Source organism: Sorex fumeus, unplaced genomic scaffold, assembly GCF_029834395.1.
Source record: "Sorex fumeus unplaced genomic scaffold, SorFum_2.1 ptg000195l, whole genome shotgun sequence".
Taxonomy (NCBI): Eukaryota; Metazoa; Chordata; class Mammalia; order Eulipotyphla; family Soricidae; genus Sorex; species Sorex fumeus.
The window spans coordinates 1,218,489-1,235,057 of record NW_026606252.1 but is presented as its reverse complement, the minus strand read 5'-3'; the positions used below and the strand labels follow the sequence as shown (position 1 = coordinate 1,235,057).

Genomic DNA, 16,569 nt, shown 5'->3' with positions numbered 1-16,569 from the left:
CTCTGCACCAGGGATCACTCCTGGCGGTGCTCGGGGGACCCTATGGGATGCCGGGGATCGAACCTGGGTCAGCCGCGTGCAAGGCTAGCACCCTACCCGCTGTGCTATCACTCCAACCCCTAAAAATATTTTGCGGGGGAAGGGGGCACACCCAGCGGTACTCAGGGATTCTCCTGGCTCTGCACTCAAGAATTACCTTCTGGGGCTGGAGCGATAGCACAGCAGCAGGGAGGGCGTTTGCCTTGCACGTGGCCGACCCGGGTTCGATTCCCAGCATCCCATAGGGTCCCCTGAGCACTGCCAGGAGTGATTCCTGAGTGCAGAGCCAGGAGTAGCCCCTGTGCATCACCGGGTGTGACCCAAAAAGCAAAAAAAAAATTACTTTCTTTGGGGTTCGGGGTATTCAAGCTGGTCCTCTTTGTGCAAGGCAAGTGCCCTCCCCACGGTGCTATTTCTCCAGCCCTTCCTGAATAAAATTAAAAACGATTTTCCCTTTGTTGTTCGGACCAGGGCTGAAGAGAAGGTATGAGGGTGAAGGAGCTTGCCCTGGGTGCAGCCAATCCTGGCTTGATCTCTGGTCATATCCTGGGAGACCCCCAAATATATTCTGGGGTGGCCTGGCTCGCCGCAATCCTGGAGACCCAAGAGCCCTACATTCTGAGATCCTTGCCTTGAATCACTAGCCTGGTTGGCCAAGATCTTCTGGAGTTTTAAATAATGGAATTTTAAACATTTGGAGTTTGGACCAAAGCCATAGGACAGCAGGGAGGGCGTTTGCCTAACAGGCAGCCGACCCGGGTTCGATCCCCGGGATCCCATAGGGTCCCCCGAGCACCGCCAGGAGTGATGCCTGAGTGCAGAGCCAGGAGTACCTAGTTCTGAGCACCAGCAGGTGTGACCTAAAATAAAAAAAAATAAAAAAAAAAACAAGGAACAACGATAACAATAAAGAAAGGAAAAGAAAGAAAGAAAGAAAGAAAGAAAAGAAAAGAAAAAGAAAGCGAAAGTCATTAGCAGGAACCCCAGAGAAGAGAAGGAGTGGGGGTGGGACAAACCTCATCCCCCCAAACCCCCCAAACACAAAACTAAATCTCAGCCTTTTATTGACTGGGGGGGACCGATCCTGTCTCCCACCTCCCGTCCTTGGAGCGGCTGGCGGTGCCAACTTCGAAATCTCACCGGTTCCTACCTTGAGGTATTCAGGTCAATTCCCCTATCTCCGGGCTAATATTAGTAGATTCTATTACAGGGAGACCGGCGTGGTCAAGGCTAATTCTTACAAAACCATTACCTATAAAGAGACAACAGATGGGGGGTGTATTTGGAGCAGGCAGGGTCATGGAGAGCTGTGGGGGCGTCTCTGGGTGATTATTACAGAGAAGCTGAGTCCACTGACAGTGTCTCTCCATCCTTGACCCAAGTTCTCTCTTTCTCAGGAAAAAAAAAAAAAGAATCCTTTTTAATCCCTTTTTTTTAAACGTTCCATTTTATTTTTTTTTTTTTTTTGGCTTTTGGGGTCACACCCGGCAATGCACAGGGGTTACTCCTGGCTCTGCACTCAGGAATTACCCTTGGCGGTGCTCAGGGGACCATATGGGATGCTGGGAACCGAACCCGGGTCCGGCTGCGTGCAAGGCAAATGCCTTACCCGCTGTGCTATTGCTCCAGCCCCTAACGTTCCATTTTAAATGTTTAGCTTTTTAAATTGTTATTATAAATGGCAAGTCATAGTTATACATTTTATTTTATTTTATTTATTTATTTATTTATTTATTTTTTGCTTTTTGGGTCACACCTGGCAATGCTAAGGGGTCCCTCCTGGCTCTGCACTCAGGAATCACTCCTGGTGGTGCTCAGGGGACCCCATGGGATGATGGGGATTGAACCCGGGTTGGCCGTGTGCAAGGCAAACGCCCTACCCGCTCAGTTATACATTTTAAATATTTATTTATTTTGCTTTTTTGAGGTCCCACCCGAAGATGCTCAGACCTGACTCCCGGCTCTGCACTCAGGAATCACTCCTGGCGGTGCTTGGGGGGACCCTAGGGGATGATGCCGGGAATCGAACCCGGGTCGGCCGCGTGCAAAGCAAACGCCCTCCCCATTGTGCTACCGCTCCAGCCCCTCCATATGTTTAAAATGCCTTGAAATATGGAGTTTTAAACATTTGGAGTTTGGGCCGGAGCCATAGGACAGCAGGGAGGGCGTTTGCTTGCCTTGCACGCGGTCGACCCGGGTTCGATCCCCGGCATCCCATAGGGTCCCCCAAGCACTGCCAGGGGTAATTTCTGAGTGCAGAACTAGGATTCAGCCCTGAATATCGCCGGGTGTGACCCAAAAAGAAAAAAATAATAGTAATAATAATAATAATAATAATAACAGAGTCACAGGGAGGCGTTTGCCTTACACGCGGCTGACCCGGGTTCGATCCCCAGGGTCCCATAGGGTCCCCTGAGCACCGCCAGGAGTGATCCCTGAGTGCAGAGCCAGGAGTCAGTTCTGAGCACCAGCGGGTGTGACCTAAAATTAAAAAAAAAAAATTTAAAAAAAAAACAAGGAACAACGACAACAAGAAAGAAAGGAAAGAAGGAAAGAAAGAAAGAAAGAGGGAAAAAAGAAAAGAAAAAAAGGAAAAAGAAAGCAAAAATCATTAGCAGGAACCCCAGAGAGAAAAACTGCGAATTTTCCAGAACTAGGAGTGGGTTTTTCTTCTACCTTCTCTGTTTTCCCAAGTCTGACTCTCACAGGCTGTTGCATCTGCTTTGAGGCCAGGAAAGCTTAGAACTTCTTCCCTCTCCTCAGCTCACTTTGGGACCTGTTTGGCATTTCTTCCTTTGCCTAAACAAGGTCTGCGGAAGGCGCTCAGGTTCTTTTTAGTGCCTCGTTGGCATGCAGGGACCCTCTCCTCGGAGCTCTCCTGATGAACATACGATTGGCAACCTTAAGACTTTCTCTTTGTGCTCCGCGGATCAACTCCCTGCCAGCACAAAGCTCCATCAGGGTCTTTGAAACGACACGTCAATATGTGTTCTGATAGAGATATAATTACCTATTATTTCCGTAGCTTTCTGAATTAAATATTCATTCAACAAACGCTACGAAAAATGGTGTTAGAACCCTGCAACAATTTTTTTTGATGTGCAAGATTTAACAATCTGTATGTTAATGATTTTTTTTTAATTTTTAAAAAATTTTTAAAAATAATATTTATTTGATCAATTTGGCTTTTTTTAGTTCATTTTTTACTTTTCAAATTAACTGTTGCTCTTTTTTATTTATTTTTCACTATAGTGAAATATATATGGTGAAATATATATTATTATATATTCACGATCACGATCACGACCACCCTGTTGTTCGTCGATTGCCTCGAGCAGGCCCCAGTAATGTCTCCTTCGTCCTAGCCCTGAGATTTTTTAAAAAAAGTGCCATATTCAAGGCTCTTTCAGGGTTAGGAGAATGAGACCCATCACTGTTGCTGGTATTTGGCATATTGGGGACGCCACGGGGAGTTTGCCAGACTCTGCCGTGTGGGCAGGTGACATTCGGGAGCCTGCCAGTTTGTCCAAAGTAGGAATGAGATGATAAGATGTCACTTCCGGGAGCTGAGTTTGATAATCTCTGGATCCTGGCCGTTGTTGGGGTTACACGGCAGTTGGTGGGTGTAACTGTCTAGCTACTGGCAGGTCCAGTCCCAAACCGTGCAGGCTTGGAGATCTCAGCCCCGGGTCTCACACACCTGGGTTCCTCTGCCAGTTCTTTTATGCGTGAGGCTCATCCAAGTGTGTGGAGAGTGGTCCCAGCATGGCCTTGGCTGGGGCCCGGAGGTCTTCAGCTGTTGGGCCCTGGAGGAGACAGTCAGGCACAGGGTAGAAGAGGACTCTTTATATAATATAAAATATATTTTTTATTTTTATATAATATAAAATATATTTAATATTTTATATAATATAAAATATTATGTTATATTTATTTATATATTATATATTATATTACCATATATATTATTTATTTTCATAAATAATTATATTATATATCGTGAATATATATAGTGAAATATAGTCCTGTCCTCGTTAGTATAGTGGTGAGTATCCCTGCCTGTCACGCGGGAGACCAGGGTTCGATTCCCCGACGGGGAGGTACATGACTCTTCACTATATATATTATTTATTTTTCACTATATATATTTATATGTAGGCTCTTTGGGTCACACCCGGCGATGCACAGGGGTTACTCCTGGTTTATGCACTCAGGAATTCCTCCTGGCGGTGCTATGGGATGCTGGGAATTGAACCCGGGTCAGCCGCGTGCAAGGCAAACGCCCTACTTGCTGTGCTATCGCTCCAGCCCCATTTTTTAAAAATCTCATTTAACTTATCTGTGGTAAGCTTGCATAAGCGAACGCTTAGAAGCCTTTATGGACAAGGGAGTCTTCACACAGCGCAATGAATGATGAATGACCTGGGGTTTCATGGGCAGAAGATGTAAGTGAGAATTACACTGTCTTTGGAGAGAGGCAATGGCTTTTGAATAAAAATGGAAGTTCGGTGGAAAATGGGCACTGGTGGAGGGATGGGTATTTGATCATTGTATAATCGAAACCCAAGCACAAAATTTGTAAGTCTACAACTGTACCTCATGGTGTTTCACTAATAAAAATTAAAAATAAATAAATAAATAAATAAATAAAATCAGAAAAAAAAAAGGAAGTTCGGGGCTGGAGTGATAGCACAGCGGGGAGGGCGTTTGCCTTGCGTGCGGCCAACCTGGGTTTGATCCCCGGCATCCCATAAGGTCCCCCGAGCACTGCCAGGAGAAATTCCTGAGCATCACCAGGTGTGACCCAAAAAGCAAAAAAAAAAAAAAAGTTTTCTCTTGCGCTAAATAATTAAAATTAACATCAGCAGAGTGGAGACCGGAATACCCATTGATTTGGATGAATTCGCTTCGAGAGTGGCGGCATGGGTGTGAATTTGAGAGAGAGAGAGTGTGTGTGTGTGTGTGTGTGTGTGTGTGTGAAAATAATTCGCTTCGAGACCTCCACGAAGGCAAAATTACCTGCTGTGCTGTTTCTCCAGCCCCCGGGCTGGAGCGATAGCACAGCGGTAGGGCGTTCGCCTTACACGCGGCCAACATGGCCGACCCGAGTTCGATTCCTCCGCCCCTCTCGGAGAGCCCAGCAAGCTACCGAGAGTATTCGATATGCCAGACACAGTAACAACAAAGTCTCCAATGGAGACGTTCCTGGGCCCGCTCGAGCAAATCGACGATCAACGGGAGGGCCTTTACCTTTACCTTTACTATTGACTCTTGAACCCAGGTCTGAATAGCACAGTTTCCCTCTAAGCAGGGACCTTTCTTTGTTTGGGCTCTTTGGGGCCACACCTGGCGGTGCTCAGCACCTGTGCCCAGCTCTGGGCGGGGACGCTCGGGATAGGACCATGCGGGGCTGGGCGTTGGCTGGTTCCAGAGCTCCAGTGCAGACTACACTAGGCTGTTAAGCCATCTGTCCGGCTCGCTCTTTCTTTCTTTCTTTCTTTCTTTCTTTTTCTTTCTTTCTTTCTTTCTTTCTTTCTTTCTTTCTTTCTTTCTTTCTTTCTTTCTGTGGCAAGGCAGAAAGGACAAACCTCTTATATCCTACATCTTCCTTCCTTCCTTCCTTCCTTCCTTCCTTCCTCCCTACTTCCTTCCTTCCTTCCTTCCTTCCTTCCTTCCTTCCTTCCTCCCTCCCTCCCTTCCTCCCTTCTTCCTCCCTACTTCCTTCCTTCCTTCCTTCCCTCCTCCCTCCCTCCCTCCCTCCCTCCCTCCTTCCTTCCTTCCATCCATTTCTGTCACACCTGGCAGTGCTCAGAGCTTCCTCCTGCCTCTGCCCTCAGGACCCACTCCTGGCGGTGCTGTGGGACCCTGTGGGATGTCGGGGATCAAATCCGGGTTGGCCATATGCAAGGCAAATGCCCTCCCCGCTGTGCTATCACTCTGGCCCCTAAACTATTTATTGTGCATACAATCATTTACACTTTTTAAAGATCGAATCACCATGAGATACAGTTACGAAACTTTCATGATTGAGTTTCAGTCATACAGTGATGGAACCCCCATCCCTCCACCAGGGCACATTCCCCACCACCAAGGTCCCCAGTATCCCCCCATCCCACCCTCCCCTGCCTCCATGGCAGACAATCTCCCCCAGACTCTCACTCTCCCTTGGGGCATCGAGGTTTGCAATGCAGAGACCAAGAGGCTGTCACGTTGGGTCCTTGATCTACTCTCAGCACACATCTCCCATCCCGAGCGACCCCTCCAACCCTCACTGACTCAGTGACCCCTTCTCCATCCCAACTGCCTTCATTTTAACTAGAGTACAAGGGACTTATTAAACATGGGTTGGCCGCGTGCCAGGCCAACGCCCTCCCTACTGTGCTCTCGCTCGGGGCCCCAGCTTGAGTTTTGAGTTTTTTAGAGCTAAGTTCCTTCCCTCCCCATCTCCTTTCCACCCCGTGCTAGAAGGATCCTCCCCTGCCTCCCACCGAGGTATCCTCAGTTTCTAGAACTTGGCACACAGGACAGGCGCTAAGTAAATATTGGCTGGGTGAGTGAATAAATTGGGGATAGCTTTGCTGAATCTGGGAGATTAAAAAAAAAAGAAAAAAGGGGGCTGGAGCGACAGCACAGCGGGGAGGGCGTCTGCCTTGCACGCGGCCAACCCGGGTTCGATTCCCAGCATCCCATAGGGTCCCCCGAGCACCGCCAGGAGTGATTCTTGAGCTCAGAGCCAGGAGGAACCCCTGTGCATCACCAGGTGTGACCCAAAAAAATCAAAGGTGTTTGCCTTGCATGCAACGAACACAGGTTCGATTCCCAGCATCCCCTAGGGTCTCCCAAGCACCTCCAGGAGTGATTCCTGAGTGCAGAGCCAGGAGGAACCCCTGAGCATCGCCGGGTGTGACTCAAAAAGAAAAAAAAAGAGAGACAGCACTTCAGAGGGATAATAACTGATAATTTTGTGAGCAATCTGGTAAGACGTAACATTTTCTATAGTCAAAGCCAAAGTGTAATTTTTTTATAACCTTAGCCAAAGTGACTGTCAATGGCATAATATATCTGAATTCACTTTAATTTAACTTAATTGATTTAATTTACTTAATTTCTCTGCAACATATCTGTCCCCCTTCCCCCCACATCTCTGCTCATTATCTTCATATAAATGAATATAAATCTTATAAATGATATAAAAAATAAATTTTTTTCCCGATTTTAGAAAATTCCAGAAAAAAAGTTATGCTCCTGGTTCCAAGGTGATGCTATTCCTCTGAATAAATATCCATTTTCTTTTTCTTTTTTGTAGTGGTTCTGGGAAAAAAAAATAAAAGGAATGGATTTAAAAAAATCCATTATATTCTCTCCTCAATGAAAATTGCTCTTTTTTTTTTCCTTTTGGGTCACACCTGGCGATGCTCAGGGGTTCCTCCTGGCTCTGCACTCAGGAATCACTCCTGACAGTGCTCAGGGAACCATATGGGATGCTGGAGATCGAACCCGGGTCGGCTGCGTGCAAGGCAAATGCCCTCCCCGCTGTGCTATCACTCCAGCCCCGCTCTTTCCTTTTTTGATTTGGAACTTCAAGAGGGTTTTTCATTCGGTCCCTGTTTGGATCAGGGGACAGCCAGCATCTGTAGGAAGGGAAAACTCAAAGATTTGGGGTGTCCCTGCCTTAGCATCACCACAAAGGCATCACCCCCATGATGGTCAGAGAGGGAAGGCAGTGGCCAGAGAGATAGCACAGTGGGTAGAGCACTTGTCTTGCACACGGCCGACCCGGGTTCGATCCCCGGCATCCCAGAGGGTCCCCTGAGCATCACCAGGACCAGGAGTGATTCCTGAGTGCAGAGCCAGGAGGAACCCCTGAGTATCACTGGGTATGAGAAAGAAAGAAAGAAAGAAAGAAAGAGAGAGAGAGAGAGAGAGAGAGAGAGAGAGAGAGAGAGAGAGAAGGGTTTTTGTAGGGGAGCCATAGTCCAGTGGAGAGGGCGTTTGCCTTGCATGCACCTGACTTGGGTTCGATCCCCGGCATCCCAGAGGGTCCCCCGAGCACCACCAGGAGTGATTCCTGAGTGCAGAGTCGGGAGTCAGCCCTGAGCATCGCCGGGTGGGACCCCCAAACAAAAACAAAAAAAGAAAATAGGCAAAGCCCTCCCTACAAAGGAGAACTTTGGGGCTCCCAGACACAGCGGGAGGGCACACTCATGAGTCAGCCTGAATTCTGGAACCGCCCGGAACCCCTGAGAGATGGCAGAGGAACCAGAGATTATACACACAGGACTTTGGCTGTTTTTACACCGAGTTTGCTTTTTATAGTTTTTAATTGCCAGAGTAGGGTGTGTTTAAAAAGAAAAAAAGTAACCCAGATAAAACTGGGCCGGGAACTCTGGTCTCACCTGAAATTTCATCTCGACACATCAGCCTCGGGGAGAAAAGCGGGCACCTTCCCCCAGGGGGACACCAGGGGGACACGGGGTGTTTGATAGGAAAGCGAATGGGGAGGGCAAATTCCATCCCAAATCCCCTCCACCGTGGGAGGCCTGAGCACAGAGTCAGGGGTTAGCCCTGAGCATCGAGGGGCAAGAAACGCTAGCGCACACACACACACACACACACACACACACACACACACACACACACACAGGCTAGTTCGTGGGCCCCTGAGCAGGACACGTGCTGGGTCATAGATATAAAAGGTGAAAGAGGGACTAGACCTTAGCGGGGAGGGAACTTAGCTCACAAGCAGTCGACCCGGGTTCGATCCCCGGCAGCCCCTAGGGTCCCCCGAGCACCACCAGGAGTGATCCCTGAGTGCAGAGCCGGAAGTCAGCCCTGAGCATCGCCAAGTGAGGCACGACCTCTAAATAAATAATAAACAACATTTAAAAAATTAATAAAATAGGGGCCGGAGCAATAGTATACTGGGGAGGGTGTTGGCCTGGCACGCGGCTGACCCGGGTTCGATCCCCAGCATCCCATATGGTCCCCCGAGCACCGCCAGGAGTGATCCCTGAGTGCAGAGCCAGGAGTCAGCCCTGAGCCCAGCCGGCTGTGGTCCAATCGTGATTTCAGTTGATCATGGCAAGAGAAAAAGATTCAGGGGGTCGAAGAGAGTCTAACTGGGATGGCCGTTGGCCTTACACACGGCCTACCTGGGTTCGATTCCCAGCATCCCATATGGTCCCCCGAGCACCGCCAGGAGTGATTCCTGACTGCAGAGCCGGGAGTCAGCCCTGAGCATCGCCGGGTGGGACCCCCAAACCAGAAACCAAAACCAAATCAAAACCCCCTCCCCTAAAAGGTGACAGAATCTCGCTTTAGAGAACCCACAGCCCAGACCAGAGTGTTGACAGGTTGCTGCGACCTTCAAGGCTGACCCCTCGGGATGGGGCAGGACATGTTCTGCCAAGGGACTCCATCCTTCCCTGGAGTCATCGGACTTCTTTTGTTTTGTTATTGGGGTTTTTTTTTTGCTTTTTTTTTTTTTTTTTTGCTTTTTTGGGTCCCACCCGGCGATGCTCAGGGCTGACTCCTGGCTCTGCACTCAGGAATCACTCCTGGCAGTGCTCGGGGGACCCTATGGGATGCCGGGGATCGAACCCAGGTCAGCTGCATGCCAGGCAAACACCCTCCCCGCTGTGCTATCGCTCCAGCCCCTCACCCGACTTCTATTCTCAGCTGATCTCCGAGACTTGTGGGCAATTGGTCCGTTATTGACTGTGTCTGCCCGTGAGATCCCCTTGATGGATTCAGATATGAGCATCGAATGATTCATGGAACCGGGTTGATGTCAATTCTAGATATTTCAGCTGGTTTACATTATGTTTTTACCTCTGGGGACTGTGGGGATCCTAGGGGCATATTTCTCTTTCCTTACTTTTTTTTTTGCAAGAGTACTCCCAAACAGTGCTCTGAGTGTCCAGTATCACTCTCGGAGATACTCAGCCTGTGTGGCTGGAAGTCCCCAAACTCAAAGCCTGTGAAATTGGGGAATCATGAGAGCCAATTCAGCAGTCTCCATAAAAACCCTTTATCCGGGGCTGGAGAGATAGCACAGTGGGGAGGGCGTTTGCCTTGCACGCGGCCGACCCGGGTTCGATCTCCAGCATCCCATATGATCCCCTGAGCACCGCCAGGAGTAACTCCTGAGTGCAGAGCCAGGAGTAAGCCCTGTGCATTGCTGGGTGTGACCCCAAAAAAGCAAAAAAAAAAAACCCCTTTTTTCTGCATCAAACACAGGTCAAGTTTGCCAAATAACCAATTTATGTCAATGGACAGACATATAATACACTGTTATTATTGGTTTGGTTTTGGGGGGATCCCACCCAGCAATGCTCAGGGCTGACTCCTGGCTCTGCACTCAGGAATCACTCCTGGTGTTGCTCGGGGGACCCTATGGGATGCTGGGAATCGAACCCGGGTCGGCCACGTGCAAGGCAGACGCCCTCCCCGCTGTGCTATCGTTCTATCACCTTATGATGGGTGTGGATGTCAGTTTTTCACGCAGGTTTTAATTTTATCTGTTCCCGTTAACCAAAGCTGGGGTCTCCATGACTACCAGAGCGGGGAAGGAAAGAAAAAAAAATCGCTTCTGTGTTGGAACCACCTAGCGGGCTGGTTTTGTTGTGAAACGTGGAGAGTTTCCAGGTTGTGCACATTTTCGGAAGGTGTAAAAGCTGTTTCTATGGTGTTTGAGAGCTAAAGGCATTTTTATGTGCGAGCCGTGGGTGCGAAGGGAACACGCATGGGGAAGACGGATCACTCAGGACGCTGGAAACAGACGGGGAAGGAAAGCTTAGGGGTTGGAGCGATAGCACAGCGGGGAGGGTGCTGGCCTGGTGCGTGGCCGACCCAGGTTCGATCCCCGGCATCCCATAGGGCCCCCCCCCCAGCACCGCCAGGAGTGATCCCTGAGGGCAGAGCCGGGAGGAATCCTGAGCATCGCTGGGTGTGGCCCCCAAACCAGAAATTAAAACCAAACCAAAACAGAGAGCTGAGTTCATGGGAGACATCAGATGTGATGACATGTGTTCATTTCCATCCATCCATCCATCCATCCTTCCATCTCTCCATCCTTCCACACATTCATCCTTCCATCCATCCATCCATTCATCCATCTATCCATCCATCCTTCCATCCATTCATCCTTCAATTTATCCATCTGTCCTTCCATCTATCCATCCATCCTTCCATCCATCCTTCCATCTATCCCTCCATCCTTCCATCCATCCATCCATCCATCCTTCCATCCATCCTTCCATTCTTCCATCCATTCATCCATCCTTCCATCCATCCATCCTTTCATCCTTCCATCCATCCATTATCCTTCCATCCATCCATCCATCCTTCCATCCATCCTTCCATTCTTCCATCCATCCATCCTTCCATCCATCCATCCATCCTTCCATTCTTCCATCCATTCATCCATCCTTCCATCCATCCATCCTTTCATCCTTTCATCCATCCATTGTCCATCCATCCATCCATCCATCCATCCATCCATCCATCCATCCATCCATCCTTTCTCGGGCAGAATCCTGGCTTTCTGCAGCCTTAGGGATGGATAAAGCTCACCAACAGTCATGCATCTCTTTCCCGATGTTGGCATGAGTTTACACTTCCAGTTTCTGTTTTGCTTTGGCGGCCCACACCAGCTTATTCCTGCCTCAGCATTCAGGAATCACTCCTGACGGGGCTCAGGGGACTCTATGAGGTGCCATGGATTGAACCCAGGTCAGCCACGTGCAAGTCAGGGCGCCTTCCCTGAACTATTTCCTTGCTCCTCCTTTTTTAGAGCTGCGTAGTAATCCATTGTGTGGCGATGCCTCATTATTCCCTCACCCTGATCCGACCACAAATAAGAGGATTTTCTTCCTTTCTTGGTACCCACAGTTACATGTGCAGCTACTCAATGCTCATTTTTTGGTTGTTGTTGCTGCTTTTGGGGTCACACCCAGCGATGCTCAGGGGTTACTCCTGGCTCTGTACTCAGGAATCACTCCTGGCGGTGTTTGGGGGGACCCTATGGGATGCTGGGAATCGAACCCAAGTCGGACGTGTGCAAGGCCAATGCCCTCCCCGCTGTGCTATCCCTCCAGCCCTCAATAATGTTGTTGGACTACAACACGGATTTTTAGAAGCCTTGGGTGGGGAGAAAAACAGAGACGTCGGGGATGGGAACACCAGTTTTAGCGTCCCTAGGGGTTTAAGGAGCTTAGCCCTCAGCCCCTCACATGCCCTGTGAGCTCTGCAGACTTCAGCCAGCAGCCGGGCCAACAGATTTCTGCAGTCAACGCAGAAATCTGCCAAGTTGTCCGCAGACAAAAGTTTTGCAATGACACACTGCATCATGTCCCTCAGCGAGAGATGCCGGCTGACCCCGGGCCCCGTCGAACCGGCTGTGTGGGGCGTCCTTGGCCACGTGTCAATCCTCCTTTGCTCTCTCCTGGGTTCTGGCCTAGTCAGATGTTCTGCTTCCTGTCAGGTATCCAGCCCGTGTCCTATTTTGGGTCTCCGCTGAAGGACAGTGAAACTCCGTCTAGGTAGAGCATGGACACATAGGGCAGGACTTGAGCCCTTTTGAATAAAATTGGAAAAAGTGGGTGCAGGGTGCTGGGAATCGGGCTGAGTCATCCTGGTGGGTATTTTCCTTGGGTGGCCCAAGGAAACGGTTTGTTTTGGTAACCTGGGAATCTGGGTGTTTCCCTGCGGCAGCCATTTCTGGGACTGAGTTTTCTCATTTTTTTTTCCTTTTTTACTTTATCTATTTTGGGGCCATCTGTCCCCCAAACAATGGGTGGGTGGGCAGATGGAGAGATGGTTGGTTCTATGGGTGAGTGGGCAGGAGGATGGACAGATGGGCAGATGGATGGATAAATGGAGGCATGAACAGGGTGGAGAAGGATGCAGGAGTTGGATGGGTAAATGGATGGGTGGGTGATAGTTGGTACCCTGTCTCATGAGCTGGGGGAGAAGGCGGCTGGGACAGAGGCAGGGTGGGATGGGGGATGGGGGGTGGGAGGGATACTGGGACCCGTGGTGGTGGAAAACGGGCACTGGTGGAGGGATGGGTGTTTGATCACTGTCCAATTGAAACCCAAGCACAAAAATTTGTACGTCTACAACTGTACCTCATGGTGTTTCACTAACAAAAATTTTTAAAAAATGTAGGGGCCTGAGCGATAGCACAGCGGGTAGCGCGTTTGCCTTGCACGCAGCCGACCCAGGTTCGATTCCCAGCATCCCATATGGTCCCCCGAGCACCGCCAGGAGTAATTCCTGAGTGCATGAACCAGGAGTAACTCCTGTGCACCGCCGGGTGTGACCCCACCACCAAAAAAAAGAATAAAAAAATGTAAATGATGGAGAATGGGCACTGGTGGAGGGATGGGTACTCGATCATTGTATAATTGAAACCCAAGCACAAATTTGTAGGTCTACAACTGTACCTCATGGTGTTTCACTAATAAAAATTAAAAAAAGAGAGAGAGAGAGAGAGAAGGCAACTGGGATAGAGAAGGGATCACTGAGTCAGTGATGGTTGGAGGGATCACTCGGGAGATGGGTGCTGAGAGTAGATCAAGGACCCAACGGGATGGCCTCTCAGTGTCTGTGTTGCAAACCATGATGCCCCAAAGTAGAGAGAGGGTCTGGGGGAGATTATCTGCCATGGAGGCAGGGGGAGGGGTGGGATGAGGGGGATACTGAGGACATTGGTCGTGGGGATTGTGCCCTGGTGGAGGGATGGGTGTTCAATCACTGTATGACTGAAACTCGAACACGAAAGCTTTGTAACTGTTTCTCACGGTGATTCAATAATAAAAAAATAAAGAAAGAAAAAAAAGTGAGATGAAAAAGGGATATTTATAGGTTTATATATAAACATAGAGTTAAAATAAATAGAAACACTAAATAATACATATAAAGAGATATGTGTGTGTGTATCTTTCTTATTCTCTAGGGAAACCTATTTGTTATTTCTATCAAAGCTATTTCTCCCCTCCTTCTCTCCCCCATTCAGGTACCTAAACCTTCAACTTCAATTTTATGAATGTGACATGCCAGCTACTTCTTTTGTTCACTCCTGTGTGCGTATGAATAAACTTTTGTCTCCTAAAAAAATGGATGGGTGGGTATATATATATATATAGATAGATAGATAGATGATAGGTGGGTGGGTGGGTGGTTGACTAGATGAGTAAAGGATAGATGACAGATGGTGAATGATGGAGGAATGGATGGATGGGTGGATGGGTGGATGGATGGATGGGTGGATGGATGGATGGATGGGTGGATGGATGGGTGGATGGATGGGTGGATGGATGGATGATTGGATGGGTGGATGGATGGATGGGTGGATGGTGAATGGATGGATGGATGGTTGGATGGGTGGATGAGTGGATGGGTAGATGGATGGATGGATGGGTGGATGGATGAATGGATGGGTGGATGGGTGGATGGGTGGATGGATGGATGGATGGATGGGTGGATGGTTGGATGGGTGGATGGATGAGTGGATGGATGGGTGGATGGGTGGATGGATGGATGGATGGATGGATGGGTGGATGGATGGATGGATGGGTGGATGAATGGATGGGTGGATGAATGGATGGGTGGATGGGTGGATGGATGGATGGATGGTGGATGGATGGGTGAGTGGGTGGATGGTGGATGGATGGATGGATGGTGAATGGATGGAGGGATGGATAAATGGATGGAGGGATGGATAGGTGGATGGATGGATGAGTGCAGAGCCAGGAGTCAGCCCTGAGTATTGCCGGGTGTGACCCTAAAAGCCAAACACACACACACACACACACACACACACACACACACATAAACCACCAACTCAAATCCCCAATCCTTCTGGGCTTCCCCTCCGTGACTGATTTCGACCTTGAGCTTGGGCTTGGCTGTACCATGCCAGGGGCCCTGGGGAGGGCAGCGTTCTCAGAAAACTGAGTCCCAAGCCTAGTCTCTGCCATCCTGTGGGTGGACAGGAAGCCACGTTCCTCAGCCTCGACCAGCTCTGAGTGCTCAGGCCAGAGAGAGTGAGGTTGGGCTGACTGGGGACTTTGGGAACAAAGTAAAAGATTTCATAAAGAAATCAGTCCCAGGGCGGTTGACCCGGGTTCGATTCCCAGCATCCCATAGGGTCTCCCGAGCACCGCCAGGAGTGATTCCTGAGTGCAGAGCCAGGAGGAACCCCTGGGCACCGCCCGCGTGTGACCCAAAGAGCAAAAAAAAAGTTTCTTCTAGGGAACATCCTGTCTGGCCCTGGCCACCCCTAATTCCACCGGGCTGTGGGGTCAGTTGCTGCCAAGGTCTGAACACCCACAGAGCACAGGACGGGGAGGCGCACATGGGAAGTTCCCCCCTCCTTCCCGGGACACCTGTGCTCTAGCATGAGTTCAAGCCGGGACTCGGGGTCACACCTGCTTCCCTCCTTTTTCCGGGGTAAATGCATTCAGCTGCCAGAGCGTTGTCGGACCCGAGAAACGCTTTGACCTGGTGGCGGCGGCCGCCGGTTCCGGCTGGGATCTGAGCCCAGTGGCTGGGTTGAAGCAGATGAAGGCTTTTTCTTGCATCCATTGTTCCAACCCCGGGCTGCTGGGCCTCTTCCCTGGCACCCCTCCCAAAGCCAGCACCTGTTTTGAAGCCCACCCCCCCCACCAACGCCCCCACTCCCCCCTCCCCCGCCAGCCGGGAGGTGCCAAGTTCTTTTGGTCTTGCAATGAAGGTTCCGCTTTAATCTCTTGTCATGCTAATTCATCCTCAGCACCCAGCCGGCCCTCCCGGGCACAGAGGATACCAACCCTCACCCCCAACCTCTTCCCCGCACCCCAGATTTGGGCTGGGGGATAAGGAGAGTCAGAAGGCTCCACCCAACACCACCCTGCACCCCCAGGTCTGGTCCTGGTGCTCACTCTGGGTTATTTATTTTTATTTATTTATTTTTCTCCAGCAGCTCTGCAGTGATTCCCAGGACCTGGAGTGACCCCCCCCCCCCCCCCCGTACACACGCTGAGGGCCCCCCTCCCCGCCAAGCTGAGCTCAGGGAAATTCAGGGAGTGCTCAGAGCACTGGCCCAGAAGACTTTTGTTTGTTTGTTTGTTTGTTTTGGCTTTTGGGGTCCCACCCGGCAATGCTCAGGGCTGACTCCTGGCTCTACACTCTCAGGGATCACTCCTGGTGGTGATCTGGGGGACCCTAGGGGATGCCGAGGATAGAACCCAGGTCGGCCGCCTGCCAGCCAAACGCCCTTCGTGCTGTGCTATTGCTCCAAGCCCCACTCATTTATTTTTTGTTTGTGTTTTTGTTTTGTTTTGGGGTCCCACCCGGCGATGCTCAGGGCTGACTCCTGGCTCTGCACTCAGGGATCACTCCTGGCGGTGCTCGGGGGACCCTATGGGATGCCAGGGATCGAACCCAGGTCAGCCGCTGCCAGGCCAACGCCTTCCCCGCTGTGCTATCGCTGTGGCTGGCCCTTTGTTTCTGAAGGGAGACCCCCCTTCTGCCTCATTGCTGATC

The 16,569-nt window shown here is 50.1% G+C and overlaps 1 non-coding gene across 1 annotated transcript; it reads left to right on the top strand.

Moving 5' to 3' along the window:
• Positions 1-4,067: 4,067 nt before the first annotated feature.
• Positions 4,068-4,139, top strand: TRNAD-GUC (transfer RNA aspartic acid (anticodon GUC)). The gene has a single exon. It is a non-coding gene; the product is annotated as a tRNA-Asp (tRNA).
• The last annotated feature ends 12,430 nt before the right edge of the window (positions 4,140-16,569 follow it).